Consider the following 18,870-nt stretch of genomic DNA (forward strand, 5'->3'; position numbering starts at 1 on the left):
ATTATAGAAATTCAATGGCTAAAAAATTAATGCACAAGAACGGTTCCCACACAACTCTCAAGTTCAGTTGATGTGTGACAATAAGGCGGCAATAAGCATCTCAGAGAATCCGGTGCAACATGATAGAACGAAACATGTGGAAGTGGATCGACACTTCATAAAAGAAAAAAAATTGAAGGTGGCATCGTTGAAATACCATTTGTGAAATCTAAAGATGAGTTGGCAGACATTCTCACAAAGCTTGTAATGAAAAGAATTTTGAATTAGTATTATGCAACTTGAGTATTGGAGATCTTACTACACAACTTGAGGGGGAATGTTAAGATTACGGGTCAGAACAAATCAATTTAGGAATTAATTTACAACTCCAATTGAGCAAGAAATTAGCCAATAAACAATGTAATATGTTTTTCCTTATTTAGCCTAGGTTCTCGTGCTATAAAGGGCCTTCTTGTACCTCGTTGATATACAAAAAATATAATGAAAAAGATAAACGCCCTTGTATCAATTATCTTTACTAACTTATCTACCAACACAAACTCCACCTTCATCAAAGCATTATATACTTGATTGTTTTTCAAACATTTGGGCGAAGCTTGTATATTTTCTCGGAAGCCGAAATGCCTCCCGTTCGACATCTTGAGAATTATTATTTCTATCACCATTTCATGTCCATATTTTCTTACATATTTAGACATAAATTACTATAGTTGGTCCACAAGATCTCCTTAGTGTTTGTTTACTCATATCGTAGGGCTCAAGTAGGACCACCGTGCAAACATCTTATGAAATTTGGGAAGTACCAACTTTTACTAATGAGTGAGTCTCACGACCCGTCTTGTACTTATTTATTTTCAGGCGAAAACACACTAAATTTTATGCACATGTCCTAGAATATGATATATGTTGCATGAGTTAGGAATATTATCACATCTTAGTTGTCACACCCCAACCGATGGCGGAAACAATGGGATGAGACGAACAAATCGCTCAAGGCATCATAACACTATTGTGACAATATAATTTAAATCAAATTTCATAACAATACTAAAATGTCATACAAGATTCAAACATAATCAAAATTGTTTCAAACATAATCAAAATCTGTTCGTATCACCTCAAACGGTTAGTTCGTACTGAGCAGAAGGCTCCCTTTGTACGAAGGGACTATGCCACTTCGTACGAAGGAACTCTTCTTCGTTCTAACTTGTTTTGTTTCGCGTACATCAAAAATTTGATCCAACACTCTTTCACATCAGTAATCTTATAATCTCGTTTACCCATTTCAGCTTAATCTCGAGACTTCGTCAATCACCACTCTCGGTTTTCGTGGAAAGTTATGCAAAACTGTGAGTATACTCGATCCCATTTTAGTTTTAAACACTTTGGGTGCAACATGTATTCTATACAAAAACACGCAATACTTGAAACTTGTTTATAGTCACACTCTATCCACAATTAAACATGAAACCATTTTGATACTTGTTAATCTCATATGATATGTATACATTTTGTGTCTATATGTTCATTAACTTCGATCAAGCCTACCTTAACAATTATAGAGCTATAGGATTAACGCATCGCCCTTGAGTCTTGGGGTATTGTTAAGTAAAACATGTTAACTCCCTTGAGTCTTGGGGAAAGTCACGTTTGCGTTGGAAATTTGGATTGACATATAGTTACACCATTTCAACATATTAGTAAATTGTATTATGTTATTCATGTTGGATATGAGCACATTTAAACATTTTATCCTATTTATGCTATGTATCAAACTTGTATAGTCGCCAACATTTATGTTGATCATTATTTTAATACATGTTGTAGGTTGATAGATGAAGTGATCAAGAAAACAAGCTAGGATGAACTTAGAAACCCATCTTAGAAATAAACAATGCTTTGATTATGTTTGAAACAATTTTGATTATGTTTGAATCTTGTATGACATTTTAGTATTGTTATGAAATTTGATTAAACTATATTGTCACAATAGTGTTATGATGCCTTGAGCAATTTGTTCGTCTCATCCTGATGTTTCCGCCATTGGTTGGGGTGTGACAGATTGGTATTAGAGCCATAACTATAGGTAATTAGGAAAAGTAGGAATGCTTTTACCTAGTCTATAGTTTAGGAATTTTCTCACTACGTATTCTTTAAAACTACATGCATTCTCTCTTGTTTGCTTCTCATATATTCTCTTTGGTCTTTTAATATACATGCCTTTCCTAAGGCTTGCACAATACACACTTGGAGGCTTTGAAGACACTCTTATAACACAATCGAAATTACTCACCAAAATAGGGGTGATTCCCACATTTGGTGACGACTTTCATTCAGCTATACTTTTCATTTTGCACGAAATTTGCCCTCAAGTTAGGAGTGATATCCAAATCTTGAAGGAAATTTCCATTTCATATTCTAGTGGACCCTTATCTTTTGATATGTACCAACCACACTAGGGTACGACGTTATCAAGTTAGAGGTGAAACTCACATCTTGATAACTAGTCCCACTCTTCGATTTTCAATCTCGCCAAAGTTTCGATTTTCCCAATCGATTAAGGACGTGTAGTAACTGGAAGGACAAATATCGTTAATCGCTCCTCGATGAGAGTATTTGTCTATTAGGCCAAAGCACATTTCCTTAATTTGAAAAGGTGTAACACCTCGTAAAATCATGCCTAATATAATATTGACACGTGTCATGGACTTTAAACATATAAGGAATTATTTCAGAGGGACTAAATTTGACAAAAAAAGAAAGTATGTTTGTAAAAGGATTCAAAGTGTCAACATTTGATAATTATACCTTTCAGCAACCCTACACGATGTTTATACCCCTAAACGAATGAATTACGAATCATATGAAGCCATTTGTGGAAGAAAGTGAAAGTTTACAAACCGAAAGGGTTAAATATGTCAACATGTTTAAATTATACATCTGAGTGACCTTTTAACAAACCTGAAGCTTTGTAACGATTAATTATGCTCCCAAGAATAAGTGATAAAAATTTCACAAGATTTCGATATCGTATGAGGAAAATACGTTAACATTTGTAAGTGAGGGGTTAAAAGTGTCAACGTTGACATTTAGGACTTTTCGGTGATCGTAAAACTATCCGGGAGCTTAACGAAGTTTGTTTATGACTTAAGGTCCTTAAAAGTCATGTTTGGTTGTTAAAATGCAATAAAAACAAGTTTAAAATAAAGATTTGAAGGACCAGGGACCAAAATTGCAAATCTCGCAAACTTGTGACCGGAGCCTGACCCTCATACCGGCCGCGTAGGCCTTGGACATTCCCTACGCGGGCCGCGCGAGACCTGCAAATGCAGAAAGCATGCATAGTTGTCTCTTACAGCAGGTTACACTGACTTATATGCATGGTTTTCGAACCCAGGGGCTGCACCAGTGGTATTTCATGCATAGGGGACACTTGGATTCATCTGGGATCAATCCTAGACTTGTGTGGAGCATTCTTGTGAGTTTAAAGTTCCTATATAAGGGTTCTTGTTTGATATTTCTTGTGCATACTTTCAAAAATCATTCAAAGCTTATTCTCTGGAGCTCTCTGGACTTCAAGCAAGATTCCCTAAGCTTCATTTTCATACTAAGTACTTCAGTAAGCTTCCTTAACCTCTCTAATTCGTGTTTTATTAGTTTAATGACCTAAAGTCAAAGTCGTCGTAATTAAGCTTTGACTTAGTGATTAATCACTAATGGTCCAGTCATTTTTCGAGTTGAAAGTGGCTATGAGTTGGTAATTATGTGGGTAATAAACCCTTAAAAGGGCACCCTCTGATTTCCACTCTAACTAGGTCAATGTCGGGTCAAACTTAATTATAAAAAGTCAACAGAAAGCAATTTTGCAAATAAACTCATAATTAACAATTTAGAAGCTATGAAACATGTTTTAACACTTATATAACTTGGTAATTAATGTAAGAACATCTCTAAGCATGTTCAATCCGACAATTTTGAGTTTAGGCTCGGTGCGGAACCGAAAGTCGCAAAAGTAGACTTTTGCTTTGACTTTCAGTTCTGACCTGATTTAGCTTAGTTTAGACATGCCTTAGAGTTCCATTAGGACCAGGTTATAGGTTAGTATAACCCTCTGAGATTATACAACTTGGGTCCTAATTTATCCGATTCATTTGCATGTTTCCGTTATACGCCTAAAAGTTGACCACTATGTCCTTTTTACCTTAAAACGAGATTTTTGAAAATATGAGAGGACAAAAACCTTTGTTACTGATTTATAAACTTGCCCTAAAAATTGTACATCAGTTTGAGGTCTAGATTAGGAGTTATGCTCAATAGCGTAAAATGAAAGTTTTTTATTAATTAAACGGCATTATTAGCATAAAGCCTATCTAAACCCAAATTTTGACACCAAACTGTAAAACCCAAACAGGATCAAACAATGATATCAATAATATCTTGTGAAAGCGCGGAATTCAGTCACAAGACGATTCAAGATCAAACAATAACAATAACAATCAATGATAACTAAGAGCAATAGAAATCACAAACCAAAAGTTCTTGCATTCAACGTAGATCGAAGACAGATACAAGAACAGGGACTCGCAACCGGTTACCCAACCAACAACTTCAACCCTAAGGTTGAGATATGTATATATACTAGACACTAGGGCCGAAACATAAGCCCTATACCTAATGGTTGCGAGTTGGCCCTATACATCCAAACCGGCCCAAAATGTTTATAAGAAAATAACAAAAACAACCCTTGTAACCCCTATACTAGATTCACCTGCATGAACAAACCTTCAGGTTCCAACAATCTCCCCCTAGGTTTGTGCATGCGGGTTCTTGATTCTTCAAGTGTTGCTACTACCTCCCAAACGATCTTGAAAACCACCAAATCCAACTTTGCGAATGTGAATAGCAGATGCAACAGCGGCAGTCCAACCCTTCGCAATATCTTCATACTTTTCAGTTGCACGAATCTGATTCTGAGCTAAGACCTCCAAATCTTCAAGAGCAATGTTTAACACATCCACTTGATCAACTAAACGGAAGCTGACATCACCATCACAAACGAACACAGCCTGACCAAGACGCTCATCATAAGCCCAAAAATGCAGAGACTTCAGAGCACCTTGTGGAATCTTCTTGACCAACGGTATCACCTTCTCTTTGTCAGTTACCGGCCAGTGCACTACTTTCATGCGCTTTTTGGTAAATGAATCCCGAACACCTTTAAGAGGTTTAACAATTGAGTCAGCAGTACGCATCGATGGAAAGTTATGTTGAACTTCCCTCTTCAATCTATCAAAAAATATGTGTCCAGGACCTCCAGGGTTATCATCAACATAAGGAGCATTAGATAATTCTGTCAGATCAACCTTTGTAAACGATTGAAACTGGCCAGGATGTTTATACCACTCTACCGGACCAACTTTTCTCTTAATCCACCACCTATGCCTGTCGTGGTCATAACCCCAGCTTACCACTCCCGAGCGATTGCCAACTTTATCATACAAAGTCTCACCAACATCCATCATATGATGAGAAGCCTGAGCATCAACATCATCTGGATTCAGATTCTTGTTTTTCAAAATCACCAACTCTCTTTTTCTTTTAATTCTTTCTGCCTTTGCTTTCGCTGCTTCTGGATCAGTAACTCTTTCAAAATATTTCTCCATCGCAGCATTCTTTTCAGCATTATCTTCTTCAAAGGCCTTCTTTCGGTTCTCAACATCTGTTGGATCAGAAAACTCCTGTCCAAATTTTTTCTCAAGCTTACCACGTAAATCATAGACCATGGAGAATAACAAACTCACATCTCCTTGCAATTGCTCAATCTGTTGATCCTTCTTTACTATGACATCTTCAAGTTGGATGATCTTAGCTTCTTTGTGAATCGAATCTTGTTCAACAACAACCAATCTTCTCTTCATCTCTCTCAAACTAATAAATTCATCTTCATCACTAGAATCATCATCAAACGGCATTCTCAATGGTTCCTCAGGCCTTTTGCCACTAGAACTGCCCGGCACATCATGAACAACATTGGAGGGACCGGCAGAATCAGAAGCACCCAGCAATACATCACCAGTAGACTCTGAAGCAACACTTGCAGCTTGAACTTCAACAGTAACATCAGTAGTTTCCATATCAGTTCTTTGAGTATCAACATCAAACAGACCCTCAAAAGTATCTGTGGAGGGATTGGTAGCATCAGCAACACTCTTCTCAAAATCAAAATCATACAGATCCACATCTTCATCATCAGCGTTCAAGGATTTATCTTTGTTCTTCTCAACATACATACCGAGCCGAGGATCCCTCCTTTTCCGCTTAACTGGAAGGGAATCAGGATCCTTTGGACGTTCACTTGACTCTTCATTTGGAACTGAAAGATCAGAAGGAGGCTTTCCCATCTTTTCAGTCACTGTCTTTAATAACAGAGCCAAATCTTCAGTAGAAATCACAGGTGGGGCAGTTGAAACAGCATCAGAAACTCCAGCTTCAGGTGGAAGCTCCATATCTTCATCAGAATCAAACGAAATCTCAACACCTTCCTCATCTGAATCAATATTTACAAGCTCATTCTCTAATCCTCTTTGAACATCATGCTCTTCAGCGACTATAGCAACAGCTGGTCCAACATTAGCTTGAATTGATTGATCTATGACTGGTTCAGCAGCAACATCTTCAGTTTCAGCGAACTGACCAAACTTCTCTAAGGGAATTTTTCCTTCAAACTTCCTTTCTGTACTCTTCTTCGTAGTAAGCGCGCCAAAACACGCGGGACCCATTGGTTTTAACTCTAATGTGTTTCCAGTTTTCACCAACTGTGGATAACTTGCATTAAGGATCATCTGAATAAACCTTGGATACATGAGGAACTTATCCTTCCTGACTCCAAGAACATTTCTTTTCATAGCCTCCAAAACATACTTCGAATAGTTGAATGGCTCATTAGTGATTACACACACCAAAGCAGCAGTCTGTGTACTATTTAATTGATCAGTTCCTCCCCGATTCTCTGATATGCACAACAAAAACATGTGCACTAACAATCTCCAGTACGGATGCACAAATTTCTTGATCAGAGGAGGATATTTGCCTTCATAACTGAGTCTGGGTAGAATAGCCTCAACTGTACCAGCTGGAACCTCAATTGAATCCGAGTCTTGATCATTAAACTGTAACACCTCACGAATCATCTGCTCTGTTATTGTAATAGTGATCTTCTGAATTTCAGACACAATAACTCCCTTTCCTTCAACCACCTCGATCTTTGCATTCTTCCAGAAATCTTGAATGAGGCCTTCATAAATAACTGGATTGTCTCGTAATGCGTGAACAATACGGCAGCTGTTTAGACCTTTCATGAGCGAAGAATATAATCTCCGATGTTTCTCTGGAGGAGGTGCCAAGAATCCTGCCTGATTATGAGTTGCTATAAACTTCAAGTCCATTATCTGCACAAACCAAAAGTGTGTCACAAACATACACAATTATCAATTATCAAAAATCAACTCCAAATCAGATGTTTTTGACTCGAGATCATGAATCACAATCAGAAGTTTTGAGACCACGAGTCGAGACCACGAGTCGAGACCATGAGTCGAGACCACGAGTCGAGACCATGAGTCGAGACCACGAGTCGAGACCATGAGTCGAGACGACAGATCTCGAGTAGTGATGATTAGGTTGCGACTCGCAACCAATAGTCTCGAGTCCTTATCCACAAACACTTTGACTTTCAAACATTTTGGATCAAAACCCCATAACACCATCAAAAAATTTGAAGACCAGATTATGTTAATTTTAGGGTTCTTCAATTTCTTCAAATCTTCAACTTATCATCATCAGACCTGCAAAACTTCAAGCAGATCATCAAAGTACCTTCAAAAATATGAGTCGAGACCGGAGATTTATGAGTCGAGACCGGAGAACAAAGGATGACAGTCGGAATTCTTTGAGAGAAAACCTTGAAGATTTCGAGTGAGTTATGAGGTCTCGACTCGAAATCTCCCTTTTATACATCAGCCCATCAAATGGGCTTGGGCCAAACATTGGGCTCATTGGACCGAGATTTTTCAATGGATTTTCTTAAACAATTTTAAAAAACAGATTTAATCAAATTCCAATCCATTTATTAACACATTTAATTTATAATCCATTCAAACTTTCTGAGCAAGATTTGTTGAAAAACCTAAAACCAAAATAAATAATTAAATATTCATTATTTATAAACAAAATGGGAAAACAACAAAGATTACTCAGGGATCAAATCACGGGGTTTCGGGCTTGACTTCACTTATCAACACTGATCTACTAGAGGATGATCTAGACGATTGCCAGTATATTTGTCCTCTTAAACTCATCTCCTTAGATCTTTTCCATATAACTGCCTGTATCTAATTTTATCATGTTTTGATATTTTAATAATGAGCACCCAAACAAATACTAATCAAATCCTGGAATTATGCACAGCTCACTCTATCATGCAAGCAGTTTCCCTACCACATATTTCACAAGTCCAATCCAAATTTCTGAAATCTTAACTGGGAATAGATTGAGAAGAGAACAGCATAGATCTTAGAATGAGATGGTATAATATACAGATCAAATGAGTTTTCTCAATTTGATATAGGTTTATTGGGTTTCTTTTGGGCACTAGAGGGCCTCTTTCGGGTGTTAATTGATCTACAGATCGACAACGTACAGCTAGGTCAGCATGTATCTGGATGCAGCAGAAGCTGACGTTGCCTAGCACCTCCAGGTCAGCATGTATCTGGATGCAGCAGAGGAGGTACACGACTTTTTCAGATAAGATTTCAGAGTCAGATCAAAATTGTGTGTATCGGAAAAACATACAAACATTCAAATAGACATGAGCTAATTCCAAGTGATTTTCTTTTCTGAGGTCATGTACTAGTTTAGTTCTGAACAGAAACAGCTATTGTTTCCAATCTTAAGGATAGAGCCTACCAACACATCATACTAGAGTCAAACTATTTCGATACTGGTCTTACATGAGTCAGCCCTTGACCATAAAGTGAAAGTTCATTTCATTTCCCAGTCATTGCAACGCTTGCTATCCCCCTTCTTCCCCCTTTTTTTTTATTTTTATTTTTTTTTTTTTAATGTTTTTGTATTTTCGAATTTTTCTCCCCCTAAATTTGTGCATAAATAAAAAAACTACCTACGAATAGAAAAACTTTATGAACAAATTTACGTACGAAACAAAAACATGCTCAGTCAGTAAAACGGATCATTTTCAGAAAATCCACAAGCACTCTGAATTTCGAGCTGCTGACAGGCTTGGTGAACAAATCGGCTGCATTTGCATCTGTGTCGATTTGTTCAAGAGTGATAAGGCCTCTGTCAAAGCAGTCTCGGATAAAATGAACTTTGATATCAATGTGCTTGGTTTTGGAGTGAAAGACAGGATTTCTAACAATTTGAATTGCAGCATCATTATCGCAGTAAATAGTAGTGTTAAGATAAGTCAAACCATAATCCTGCAATTGATGTTGCATCCACACCACTTGAGAACAAGAAGCAGAAGCAGCAACATACTCAGCTTCAGCTGTGGATATCGCCACTGTTTGTTGTTTCTTGCATTGCCAAGAGATGAGCCGATCACCCAAGAATTGGCATCCCGCGGATGTAGATTTCCTGTCACTATCAGTACCTCCAAAATTGCTGTCAGAGAAAGCAAACAAGTCAAAATTGGAATCCCTCGGATACCACAGGCCAAACCGAGGTCGGCCTTTAAGATACCGAAAGATCCTTTTAACAGCAGTAAGATGAGAAGTTTTAGGATTAGCCTGATAGCGTGCACAGTTGCAGACAGCAAACATGATATCCGGACGGCTGGCTGTGAGATACATCAACGACCCGATCATTGACCTGTATTGACGTTGATTTACAGACTCTCCTTCTTCATCTTCAGTCAATAGTGGCCTCTCTGCCATTGGTGTTTCAGCAGGCTTAGCATCAGTGAACTTGAATTTCGCCAGTACATCATCCACATACTTCCCTTGATGGATAAGAATCCCTTGCGAACTCTGTTTGACTTGCAATCCCAGAAACAGTGTCATTTCTCCAAGAGCACTCATTTCAAACTTCTTCTTCATAACCCTCTCAAATTCCTTGCAGAGATCCTCGCTCGTAGATCCGAAGATGATATCATCGACATAAATCTGAACCAGAATTTGATCACTTCCCACCTTCTTGATAAAAAGAGTCTGGTCTATGGTGCCGCGTGTATACCCGTGAGCCAAAAGATGCTCAGTTAATGTGGCATACCAGGCTCGAGGAGCTTGGTGTAAGCCGTACAGTGCCTTGTCCAGCTTGTAGGCGTAGCCAGGATAATCTGGATGTACAAACCCTGGTGGCTGCTCGACAAAAATTTCTTCCTTCACATCTCCATAGAGAAACGCGGTCTTGACATCCATCTGATAAACAGTGAATCCCATGTATGACGCATAAGCTAAGAAGATCCGGATGGCTTCAAGTCGTGCAACTGGAGCATATACTTCATCATAATCCAGACCTTCAATCTGTTTAAATCCCTGAACTACCAGCCTTGCCTTGTTGCGAACAATGACTCCAGCAGAATCTTGCTTGTTTCGAAAAACCCATCTTGTTCCAAGTTTACGCTTTCCCTCTGGCAACTTGACAAGTTTCCATACTCTAAGCTTCTCAAATTGGTTCAATTCTTCGTGCATTGCATCAACCCATCCAGGTTCCTGCAAAGCGATATCAACAGATTTAGGTTCAATCTGAGAAAGATAGCAAGAGTATAAACAAGTATTAATGACTCCAGATTGGCTCCTTGTCATGACCCCTGCGTTGACAGGACCAATGACATTCTCTATGGGATGATTTCGCTGAACATTTGTGGGTATGGCTATATCTGGAGCTATCTCGTCTTCGGAAGCAGCATTTTGATCAGCAGAAGTGGTATGGCTTGACTCCCCCTCATTAGGTGCTGTAGAGTGATGAATGAATGGAGTGACAACAGAACAATCCTCCGGAATCGGATCAGGAAACAATGGAGATCCTGAAACACTGGGTGAGACACCACTAGTTGAAGCACCTTCAGGGGTGTGATGGGACACCTGCGGTGGTGAAGGGTGAGGAGTAAAAACTATCCCCGGGGGATCAACGGTGTGACTTTTTGATTCGCTTACGGATTGTTCTTCTTCCTCAGTGTCACCAAATGACAGTGGTTGATGAGGCATCGACGTTCCTTCACCTGTAGAAACACTTGGCAACACGTTAAAGGATTTAAATAAAGTAGCATAATCATATAACCAATCTGGGCCGACTCTAGCATCCGTAGAATTTTCCTCTAGCCATTCAATGTTGCACGACTCAACGACTTTTTTAGTTACTTTGTTATACACTCTATAAGCTGAGCCTTTAGAGTATCCAACAAAATAACAGTCGTCACCTTTGACTTCAAACTTTCCATTAGTATCCATTAGTAATAACACACATGGACAACCAAAGATACGAAAGTGTGAAACCGAAGGTTTGTTTCCTTCCAGAATCTCATAAGGAGTTTTCATGTGACGTTTATTTACTAAAGCATGATTCTGGACATAACAGGCCGTGCTAACAGCTTCAGCCCAGAAGAAACTAGGAAGTTTGGAGTCAGCCAGCATAGTACGTGCAGCCTCTATAAGAGTACGATTTCGCCTTTCAGCAACACCGTTCTGCTGTGGAGTACGAGGAGCACTGTACTGTTGATCAATTCCCTTCTCTGCACAGAAAGAATTCATGGTAAGGTTTTTGAATTCTGTCCCATTATCTGATCGAATTGCCTTAACCCTTTTACTAGCTTGATTTTCCACCAAGGTGATGAATTGTTTGATCAAAACTGCTGCCTCATTCTTGTGACTTAGAAAATACACCCAGGTGTATCGTGAATAGTCATCAACTATCACGAGACAATATGCCTTCTTGCCAATGCTCAAAACATTCACGGGCCCAAAAAGGTCCATATGAAGTAACTCAAGAACAGCCTTGGTTGAAGGTGTAGACTTAGACTTGTGCGGCTTTCGATGAGCTTTGCCTTTAGCGCAGGCAACACATTTCTCTACCAACATAAAATCTTTGATTGGCAGATCACGAACCAGCTGACCTTTGGCAAGGCGATTTAAATTTTTCATATTCAAGTGCCCGAGACGACGATGCCACAATAGACCATCATGTTCTGATATCTTCGAAAACAAGCAAGTGATCTCTTCACACGGCTTCTTGTTCATATCGATGACATAAGCATTTCCTTTTCTCTCGGCAGTCATTAAGAACCAATCTTCAGGAATGACAATCCCTGGTTTCAAAACATAACATCCCTTTTTTGTAAAATGCACCGAATTTCCTCGGTCACAAATTTGCGAAATGCTCAACAAATTGTGTTTCAGTTCAGGAACATAATTCACATTTTCGAAGCTTAAGACACCATTTTTCACAGTTCCCTTCAGTGTGATTCTACCAGATTCTCCTCCCGCAAAAGAGACATAACCCCCGTCAAATTCTTTTACATTGACCAGCTGAGTCAAGTCCCCTGTCATATGCCTGGAACAGCCACTATCCATGTACCAAAGGCGCACGGTAGTCCTCCATAGCTGTTCCTGCACGATTTGCGAGATTAGTTAGATTTGGGAACCCAGCCCATAGTGGATCTGGGTTTTCCATATGCATCAATGTACGTTACTTTTTGCCAAATCAGATTATCTTTATTCAAAAATTTTGATTTATCTCTGTTGACAAAAGGATTTGCATTCATATTTGACTGGGCAGCCTTGACCTTTGGTTTCCAGTGTTGATGTGACCAATTAGAACAATAATTTTCAAAAACATTTTGTTTGTGTCTTTGAAAAAATTTTTGATTCTGTTGGTTTCTTCGTTTGGCTGCATTCCAGTCTAAATCAGAAGGCTTGGTCCTTCGACTGTTATTCTTCATTGCCTCTGTCTTCGTGACGTTCATGGGCTTAGAACAACTAGTTCGATTTGATCTATCCTTCTGATTTTTGAAACCTTTGTGCTCAGATGACTTCTTTGGGGGATGGACACAATTTCGTGCAATATGTCCCGCAATTCCACAGTTGAAACAAGTTTGTCGTTTCAATGTGTGGAGTTTCGGGTTTTTCTGAAAATTGTTCCTGCTTTGCTTTTCAGGTTTGGCGATTTTTGCTGACTTTCGTTTAGAACGATCTGGGTTCACCTGATTCGACGTTTCACAAGCATGTGATGTATGTTGCGATTCAGGCACGACTTTCTTACTGTGATTACCTTTTCCTTGAAAATCTGACGATTTGAGATCAATTTTATTTGGTAAAACATCTGTTGAAGATTTTACGTTCAAATTACCATTTAATTCTTTATCGATGATTTTTGATTCAGTTTCAATTTCAGAAGCATTTGAAATTTCACTAACACATGCTTCTTCAACATGTGTATCAACGGTTTCCAATGGGGTCCCACAAGATTCAGCATTAGGGACTCCCACTGAGACCGATTCAGAAGAAGAATCAGGACATTCGTGATTTTCTTGAGAAGAAGTGTCAGTGGTTTCACTGAATGTATCCTGAGGGACCTCACCTGCAACACTATCATCTGACATATTAGAATCATCACATTCACAATTATTAACCGAAGAAAATGCATCACCAGAATTAACGTTCACAGTTTCAACACAAACATCATCAGTCTTGCCCAAAACATCAGGCCCATTACCAGCTAAAGAAAGCAACATACTAAAAATACTTTGTCCCAAAATAGGATTATTTCCATCAAAACAAGGTTTTTGTGAATCATAATTTAAAACTTGTTCTCCCCCAAGTGTCTCTTCACATTTCACATCAACTTTTTCTGCACATGCAAACGACTGGTTAGGATCAACATTTCCTTTTGAGACAAAATTCATTGTATGACCTGGTTGTTGATCAACAGGTTTGTTGTTGGTCGATGACTTGTCGGTTTTTGGACCGTAAGTCATCTTGCCCTCATTGAGTAACTCCTCTTCCGTGAAAGGCATGTAGGTGTAGTTATGATTGTATGGAGGAGGAGTTTTTGTGTATCCCAATCCAGCCCCTTTCTTTTCTTTATACTCTAGTTGTATGTCACAAATGTTCTTGACCAAATTACTAGAGGTGTCAAATTTTTTAATATTTATTTCATTTATCTGATATTTGACTTTCAAGTCCTCTAATTCTTTGGTCAGGTCGCTAATTGTGGCTAGAGCATCTAGAAAATTACAATTTTTAGCACTGAGGTCTTCTTTTAGCTGAACTATATCTTTTCTTTGGGCCTCAATTTTTTCTTTGTAAAGTTTTTCATTTTTGGCCAAAGTAAAGTTTTTATTCTTAAGATCTTGATAATCTTGAATAAGTTCAGCATTATGTATTCTATAAGCCTCAACTCTTTCTCTGCATTCAGTAGTACAGAAAATAGAACGTACCTCTTCAGCAGTGAGTCCATGAACAGGAGCTGACAGGATTTTGGTCATGAAAGCAAAGTTCTCAGCTTGAGGCTCTGCATCTGGCGAAGAGTCCTTTTCCTCTGAAGTCATGAATGCTATGTTTTGAGCAGCACTCTGGATTTCTGGCTGAGAGATGTTCAGTCGTTGAATTTCATCATCCCAATTGAAATCTGCACTTGGTTGAACAGCGAGGGCTGAACTCTGAGTTCCTTCACCAGCAACAGCTGAATCGTTTGTCGTCACAAGAGCCCTTTCAGGGTTTGGTGGAGCAGGATGCGCAGGAGTAAAGTCTTTGTTGTTACTTTTGGGCTTAGGACAGTTTCTTGCCAAATGACCTTGCTCATGGCAGTTGTAGCAGCGTAACTTCATTGGAACATTTGCAGAGTTTGAGAAAGAAGAGCCCCATCTATTTCTGCCAGTCTTTTGTGCAAATCTTTGTGCTCTGAATGCTGCCATTGCCATCTGCCAGGTGATGTCCATCTCCTCCACATCTTCAGGATGATACTGAAATAGATCATTCAACGACCAGCTTGGAGGTTGTATTTTACCTGCAACAAAGGCATTCAAACAGTTTATCACAGAAGCAGCAACCTCCAGATTCTCTTTCGATTGCTGAGAAAAGAATGCGATAAGCTCAGATTTTGCAGAAGAAGGTGCGGCGATTTTTGCTGCAGGCGATGAGGAGCTTGAGCTAGAGTAATGCACGGTAGTGGTTGACCCAGACGTAGCCTTTTTCGATCCATTCTGTGAAATCAGTGCAGTGTTGTCATTGCTTGGATTGGTGGAAGAAACAGAAATACCTGCGGCTAACAGACTGGACTTGTGATTATTCTCCCGTTGCTTGTCATCAAGCTCACATGCTTTGATGTGTGAAATCATTTCAGTCAAGGTGCATCTTGCGAGATCTTTGGTCCGCTTGATCATGGCAACGTGATTATCCCAACTCTTAGGCAAGGCATTCAGAAGTTGGCGATTCTGAGCCGCCTTTGAAGGAAGAATTTCTTCTAGATCCATTTGAGTAATGATCTTTGAGAAACGCTGAATCTGATTCTCAATGGTTTCCCCATAGACGTAGTTGAAATTGTTGAAGTTTTGCCTCAACAGGTTCCTTCTGCTTTCCCTCATATCTTCATTCCCCTCGTACACATCGATCAATGCTTCCCACAGTTCTTTGGCTGATTTGCAAGTGCGAAATCCCATAGCAATATCTGACCCCAGTCCCATAGTCAAATATCCGATTGCTCGATTATCTTCTTCGACAATAGCGTAATCTTCGTCAGTATATTCAGCACGAGGTTTCTTGACTTTGACTCCAGGGTTCGTCTCCCTCTCATACATGATTTCTCTAGGGCCTCTTTCAATGACCCTCCAAAGCTTGGGCTCCTTAAACTTGATATGTTGCTCAAAACGCCACTTCCATTCAGGAAAGTCATTAGCATCTAAAAGCCTTGGAATACGAGAGCTGGTTCCAATTTTTGAGTCCAACTCTTGCTGAGCGTTTGTGACAGCTAGGTCATTAGCAGTTGACATGTTTGTTTATGGTTAATTAATTAAATTAATTAAGGTCCAATAGTCCAACAGTCCAACAGTCCAACAGATCAACAGATCAACAGTCCAAAACACGAGTTTATGTTTGACGTTGCGAGTCGAGAACGTGGTTGCGAGTCACCACTACTTGTCGAGACCAGCCGATTGCGAGTCGAGACAAAAACAGCACAACTCGAGACTTCACTCGAGACCTTCAACCGTTGCGAGTCGAGACCAAAACAGGACAAGCCGAGACCTCTGTTGTTGCGAGTCGAGATGAAAACAGGACAAGTCGAGACCTCTGTGGTTGCGAGTCGAGACCTGCAAAACAAATAAGTGATAAGAACTGTTGACTCGGAATCCCGGATTTTCAGCACTTCCAAAATTCAAAGATTTGAAATCTTTGAATTTTCTTCAATCAGCTCCACAAAATCAGCAAACAGATTTCTGAAAATTATACGATCCAAATCAGTAACTTTTTAACAAAAACCACCAAGAACAGATTAGTAATATCGAATCCTTTCACTGCAAAACAATCACCACAAACCGGTTAGTAATATTAGTTTAACCTTGAATCCGATTGATATCAAAACCGAACCAAGAATGGTTTCTTGGCTCTGATACCAATTGTAAAACCCAAACAGGATCAAACAATGATATCAATAATATCTTGTGAAAGCGCGGAATTCAGTCACAAGACGATTCAAGATCAAACAATAACAATAACAATCAATGATAACTAAGAGCAATAGAAATCACAAACCAAAAGTTCTTGCATTCAACGTAGATCGAAGACAGATACAAGAACAGGGACTCGCAACCGGTTACCCAACCAACAACTTCAACCCTAAGGTTGAGATATGTATATATACTAGACACTAGGGCCGAAACATAAGCCCTATACCTAATGGTTGCGAGTTGGCCCTATACATCCAAACCGGCCCAAAATGTTTATAAGAAAATAACAAAAACAACCCTTGTAACCCCTATACTAGATTCACCTGCATGAACAAACCTTCAGGTTCCAACACAAACTTTTTACCCACTGATGTAATATAATATTTTGGGATTTTTGAAGATTTTTATTTATTTTTAAGCTGAGCATAACATAGGGTTCTTGCTTTAATTCGGTAATTGTCGGTTATACCCTTTTTGCTAATAAAATGAGTTTTACATAACATTTGATATCAAACTTTTTGCTACTTATTTTATATGATAAATAAAATATTTTGAACTTTATAAACTGATCAAAAACTCAGATTTCTTATTATAACCCGAAAATCGCTTAAAACCGACTTTTACGCGTTTTAAACGCATAGTATGGATTAAAACTATTTTTAGCATATAAGACTTCATACCTACTGATGTTTTAAGTAAATTTTTATACTTTAATAGTAAGAAAAAGTTTTGAACTCAGATTTCCAAATTTGACCCTTAAAGCTTATGTGAAATTACCAAAATGCCCACACGGTGTATAGTTTGGTTATAAATGATAAATTTCACATATATGAAATACCATACTGATATAACTTAATAAATTAAATATTTTTTACGGATCATTTCAGACCTGAACCTCAGATTAATATTTAATCTCTTTTATAACCTTTAAAATGACCAAAATACCCCTACGAAACTTAATTTGAGTTTAAATTCGTTTTGGGCATAATGGAAGGTATCCTACTGATATCACAACAAATTTAAGGCATATTAACTTAGGAAACCTGTTCATGACTCATTTGTTTACCCGTTATGAATTTTTCGTGTTCGGTGCGGTTTATGTAACTAGTTTGCATAAATTAACCGAAACGGGTCAACCCTTATCATTTTTATCTCAAAATCCAGAATGTGTTTAGTTTACCCATATTATACAAGTCTTCAAACTTGTCGGGTCTAAACAACATTCTATTCCGGTCTTCGCTTAATCTTGCGTTTTGAACCGTATACCTTTCTTTAAAACTAACCGGTCTAAGTTTAAACTTAAGTAAGACCCGTTAGGAATCTAATAGGTTAATTAAAACCTTCGTTCCAGATTTAGGAGACCAGTAAAAGATACTTGCACTTGCTGATTTGTACGGCTGGGATAAATTTGAATAATTTGCTCAGGTAAATACTTTTAACTTATTTTCTGTTATACGGGCTTGGGATACGGTATTATAGTAATGCCGCTTGGTCGGGTGTGTAGTTATTTAAATCGGATTGTGATTAATATATTTACATAACCTGATTTAATCTGTTTTGTTTGGTATATGGCCTTTGAGGGGTTAATGACCATGTCCTGAATATCCTCGGCTCATTCATTGAAATGGCCACAACTTAAGCACGGGGTGTAGGCATACACCTGACAGTTGCGTATGTATAAATGGTAATCCACAATAAGGAGTTCTCCTTGTGGGCATTATACCTGTGGTGTGTTAGTTAATCTTGTCCGACTCTTCTAACCGGCCCTGACGGACGGCAAACATATAAATCTGTGTACAATATTATTTTAAAATAATTGCCCCAAGTTATAAAAGATATTTTGTGCCTTGTGCATTCAAATCATTTTTCTTAAATATTTTCAAAATGAGTCAGTTAATTGTATTTACCAGTGTAAACTCACATATTTTCCAAAAAGGCTAAGTGCATGTACTAGACGGAATAGGCTGGCTACTCCTAGCATCAATAAAGAGTCTTGCAAGCTTAGATGTTTATAAATCTGTTGAACAATGTTCCTTTTAACTTTGATCTGCCTGTGGATCCCATACAACCGTTTTTGTAATAATTGATATTACTTTCATTCGGTTTGTAATGTTTTTATCTTTCGACTTCCGCTGTGCATTAAACTGTGATAATTTGACTATGATGATATCAACTACGTCACGATACTCCCT

Source organism: Helianthus annuus, chromosome 3, assembly GCF_002127325.2.
Source record: "Helianthus annuus cultivar XRQ/B chromosome 3, HanXRQr2.0-SUNRISE, whole genome shotgun sequence".
NCBI lineage: Eukaryota > Viridiplantae > Streptophyta > Magnoliopsida > Asterales > Asteraceae > Helianthus > Helianthus annuus.